This window comes from Papaver somniferum, chromosome 1 (genome assembly GCF_003573695.1).
Source record: "Papaver somniferum cultivar HN1 chromosome 1, ASM357369v1, whole genome shotgun sequence".
Classification (NCBI taxonomy): Eukaryota; Viridiplantae; Streptophyta; class Magnoliopsida; order Ranunculales; family Papaveraceae; genus Papaver; species Papaver somniferum.
In genome coordinates, this window is record NC_039358.1 from 193066918 (window position 1) to 193072467 (window position 5550).

A 5550-nucleotide genomic window follows, 5' to 3' on the forward strand; every position below is an offset into this window, starting at 1 on the left:
AGCTCTTCAGAAACGTGATTCTGTGCAGATTCGAACACTCTGATAATTTTATGTTGATTCCATGATTGATATTCGTATTTATTTTGCTTGACCCAGCAGTCAGTAACTTAAATTAATATTTTATTTGGTCCAGCTACCAACAATTCATCAAAAAAACAATATTTGCTCGAACTAGCAATATTCGCTCGAACCGGCAATATTTATTCAATTAGCAATATTCGCTCAGACTAGCAATATTTGCTCAAATCAAAGAATATTGGTTTAACTACCAATATTCAACAATTTAGCAACACAGTTTTGCTCGTCTTAGGTTATAATGATACCTCGTCTCAGCAGACACATTAAATTCATGAGTTTCGAAACGTTTGCTAATCATGTTTAACTCAGCGCTATATGGACTCATCGTCCCATAAAGTCAGCAACTGACTCCACAATCACGAGATTTCAATCGTGTCACATGGGGGGATATTAATTAGGGTTTTGGTCTGGCGGTCTACGGCACGTGTGTTCACCCACGGCGAGAATGTGAGCAAGTCGTGCAATCAATTGGAAGAGTCAGCAAAGTAGTAGGTGGAAAGTTAACCAAGTCTCCGCACGATGAGTAATTGGTTTTAACACGATTTCCCCATTTCCCACTCTCTGATTCCAGCAACTGTCACACTTCATGGGATCATGGTGTTTTCAACTCCAGCATTACAAAATTTCTCTGAATCCTGATTGAAAAAAGGAGGTTTTTTCGAACAATCGAACAACATTCGCCAAAACGAGCAATTTCGCATCAAAGTTCATACAGACAATCTTTCGTCTACACGAACTCACATAAATTACTCTCAATTGAGCAAATTCAATCATTCAGAGCATTTTCACGCTGAATTCACAACACACCTACAATCTCAGATCACCATTGATCTCACGCATTTCTCAGCTTCCCTCCTACAGATCAACCCATCCTCTCTTGTGACCGAATTGACTCTGGAACGACCATTGTTCTTGATTTAGGCCGGGGTCTTACAGATTGATCTCTCGAACTTAAAGCACTCCCTTCTTGAATTGCATCTTTGTGAGGTTCAACATTTCGCTCGGTTCAAGGAGTCTCCACACGGTCGACTCTTTAATTACGTAAAAACCAGCAAATCGTTTTTCCCCATCCACAGATTGGCGACCACAGTGGGAGATTAATTTCTCGGTTGCAATCTCACGATTTCATAAGATGGATGGTCTTAGGTCTGGGTTAGTTACAGGTTCCAACACAAACGACGCTAGTACTAGCAACAACAACAATCACAATATCCCGGAAACGATTCCGGCCTCCAACACTGACGGTGGTGACATTACTCCTCCTCACGTTGATGGTCATCCCCTGTTCAGTCGACACCCTGAAGAAGTCAGAGGAAATCCACCACCTACCATTGCTGATCTTATCAAAGTGCAGGAGACTCTCGCAACGAATCAGACGGACATGGTTGCTACACAGAAGGAGCTGTGTAATTATCTCAAAACTGTTACTGATAAGATGACAAAGAAGACTCAAGAAAAGGGAAAAGAGAAGGAGAAATCATCAGATGTTTCTGATCCTGAAGTAATCCCAATCCATACAGTAGATGATGATGAAACTGGCAAAGCTGCAGATTCATCAGCAAAGGAACCATCAAATTTCATTACTCGGGAAGACGTGGAGCGCCTTCTGGAGAACCGTGGAAAAGACAAGACATCACATGTCCATCGTCACCAACCTCTTTATCCTGCCGCTACGCAGAGGATTCCCCTTCCAAAAGGTTACATTTCTCCAACTTTCACTCTGTATGACGGAACTGGCAATGCTCGAGAACATGTCTCTCGTTTTCTCGAAGCCTTGGGAGAGCATGAACATAACCATGTTGTTCGTCTCAAAGAGTTTTCAAAATCCTTGAAAGGCAGAGAATACACCTGGTACAACAACATCGCACCAGGGACTATCAAAAATTGGGGAGAAATGATCAACGCCTTCTACAAGAAGTACTTTTTCGTGTCAGAGCAAGTCACTCTCTCTGATCTTGGAAGAATGTTCCAGAGGGTCAGTGAGAATCGCAATGATTACGTGAAAAGATTCATAGTCCAGGCCCTGGACTGTCATGACCCAAATGTCATAGAGAAGCAGCTGGTAGATTTGTGTATCAACGGCATGCTCCCGGTCTACATAGCTCTACTGGAGAATTTTCGATTCCAGACTTTCTCAGAACTTCACGAAGCCGCGAAGAGATCATCAACCACTGCACCTGCTCTGTTAGAAAGAGCAAAGTCCACAAAGACTGAGGAATCACGTGACACTCGAGGAAGCAGACGCCTGATCAACAAGCAGTACAACCTGCAGTCCTTTACAAACGTTGTTGCAGAAGGGAGCAAGCGCAAGGCTGAATGCCCGAACAAGCATGGTGTAGCTCCTCCAAAGACACAAAAGAAGGACAAACCAGATACACAGGCTCCTGGCCAATGCACAGATGCTCCTGATGATGCACCTGATTTTCCTCTCCCCATTGGAGAAGTGCTCGAACTATTAGACGCCTGGATCCAAGATGGTGCAATCAAATTGTCATACGTCAGGAGAGACCCAACTGAGGAAGACATGGAAAATCCTCGTTACTGCCGATTTCACAGGTTCGTCAATCACCCCACAAGTAGCTGCAAAGTTTTGAAACGCATATTCAGAGAAAAGGTTGAGTCAGGAGAACTTAACCTTGGATCCGAAGGAGTACATATAGATCCTCTTCCTGTCAGGACTTTCTCCATTTCTGAAGCACCAGTCAAGGAAGCGGTTCAGTCATTGATAGAGCATGTCTGTGAATTGCTATATCTGTCAAAAGCACAAAGGGGAGACATGTTCACAGCTTTGAACCACATAGTGAAGGGACATGCCTATTGATTCCAGAAGTACCTCCTGAACCTTCAGCCACCGACAAAGAAATGTATGACTGGGGACTGCTCACCACCGTGCATATTAAAGGAAATGAGTTCAAAAGAGCATTCGTTGATGATAATCCCTTTGAAAACTCTCAGAGCTGCTGGCATTACTCGACAAGAGGCTACTCATGCTCCCATAGCAATCAGGGACCACGAAGGAATCTCCAGAGATGTATACGGCTTCATCATTCTCAGAGAATTTGGTCTGCACTGAGACCAAGTTTTACATAATTCGAGAAGATCCTGGATATGATATGATCCTTGGAAGAACTTGGATTCATGCTGGAAGGGTAATTTCAAAGTTTTCAACACGCTCTGTCGTCGACAAAGACTCCAAGTTGGAAGAGGAAACAGAGGACAACCCACCGTTCGAGCATCTGGAGGAAGTAAAAACCTTGATGGGACTTACACAAGAACCTGAGGAAAATCCACATACCTTTGTCAAAAGGTTTCGGGCTCAGGAAAGTCTTATTCCTTTTCGTGCTCCAATATTACCAGTGTTCAAATATGATGCTTTGATTCAAGGACTTCTCCCTACAAACGATTTAGCAATTACCAAAAGTTATGAATGGACAACTTCACCCCGCCAATATTATACCCAATGGTTGGGTTCAGAGCTTCTCCAAGTCGGTCATTCTATCAATAGGTTTATTGTTGAAGACCTGGCTAAGCACGACAGACAATATGCTGGGTACTCTCCTCTACATGAGTTCCCATACGTGCCACAACTACGGAATCAACAAAAGATATTCAAGGCGCGAACTACTAAGCCGAACAAATTCGAGGAAGGAAATTTGATTCTCAAGGCGGCTAAACTAGATCTCCACTCCGCAAGGAGCTCCACTTGGGAAGGACCATTTATGGTTGCTAAGTCCATAACTGGAGGATACTACAAATTGGTCAACACGGATGGCAGAACCCTGCCTGTAATTCACGAGAATTGGCTTAAGGCGTTTGTTTGAAATTATTGGGTATTTGAGGTACTGAGCGTTTGAGCACTCATGATGTCTGGATTTGGAATTTAGGATTTTCTTTCATTGTATTTCAATTCCTCCAAAACATTTGCAATACTTGCAGTCAGTATTTGAATTCAGCAATTTATCAAAAATTCAGTTCACTTTACTTAAAGGAAAATCTCAATCAAATCCAAAAGAAAATCCTTAACCATATAGCAATCCAAAACCAGCTAATATCAAAACCCAAATGAAAACCTCACATCTCTCAGAAGTTCAGAAATTCATGGGATTATGGAAAGGAAACTAAAGAAAACCATCGAAGAAAGATTTCTGCTCCTCTTCCTCCTTCAAGACTTTCAGAGCCGCCTTTTCCACCTCCAGCTTCCTGGTTAGATCAGAAACTTCATTCATCTTCTTCAACACAGCATCACTGGTAGCGAAGGGAACATCGCCCTTTACTGCTTTCCTGATAACTTCAAGTCTTTGACGGAGCCACTTCAGATTGAAGCCAAGATCTTCATCATTCTTCAAGTTGTATTCCCAATCATAGAGTACATCTTGAGTAACAACATTTTTGGCAGTAATCCGGATATCATCTATGACACGCAAGATAGCCTCCACTTTTTTCGTCAGAAAATAACTGCGTTCTGGATCCCGAGTGACAACAATGTGTCCATACATTTCCCACAGTTCCTTGTACATAGCAACATATCCGATAGGAACGCTAAATCCTCCAACAAGCTGGTGATACGGGAGCAACTCACCAAATTGAGGATCAAAGGAAATCCCTGCAGTCGGATACTCATGCACTATCATCTGGTTCTCAACTACTGGAGCAGCATCGGTGATCATAGAGACAATTTCAGAAGAAGTAGCTTCCGCTATTTCGGGTTCGGGTTCCACCATCTGAGGCACAATTAGAGTTTCTTATACCTCTATGGCATCAACGACCAGCGCTTCATCATCTTGAGGCACATATATGGAAGTCTTTTCACCGACAACTCCTGGATTGCCCAAACCATCCTTACTGGATTCATAATTCCCAACTTCGTTATTCGGCACCTAATGCGAAGATTACATGGGATTAGAATGATTCAAGGATGAAAATCCAATACGATTATAAAATTAAGAAAGTAAGTGAACTAACATCATATAAATTCCTTATCATGCATCTAAGACGTGTACAAGTAGCATCAAAGTCATGAAACACGTTTTCAAAGAAACTCAGCTGAAGAAATTTTACACTGTCCTGTGTTCAATGACGAACTGGGAGCAATTGGTATGGATTCTAGATTTGGTTCATATACCATTATCTTTGTTTGGAAGTCCTCCATAACATGTCAAAATTTCATGGCAATTGGGAGAACGATCTAGGAGATGTGGTCAAAACATCGGGCAACATGCAATCTGAAAAAAGTTCTGAAAGTCTCCTGGAAGTTTACTATTTCGTCTTTTTCAGGACCTAAACATGCTCAAAACTTAAAAATCTTCATTTCTAAAGCTTGGAAATTTCCTGGGATTGAGGATACATATGCAGATATTGAAAATCCGACTCCAGATGAAGATTTTACGGCGTTTTTGGTAAAAACCTGGGTTCTGAATTTTCTGACGACGAAGTTCGACCAAGTTTTTTCATATATACACATAGATTCTCATT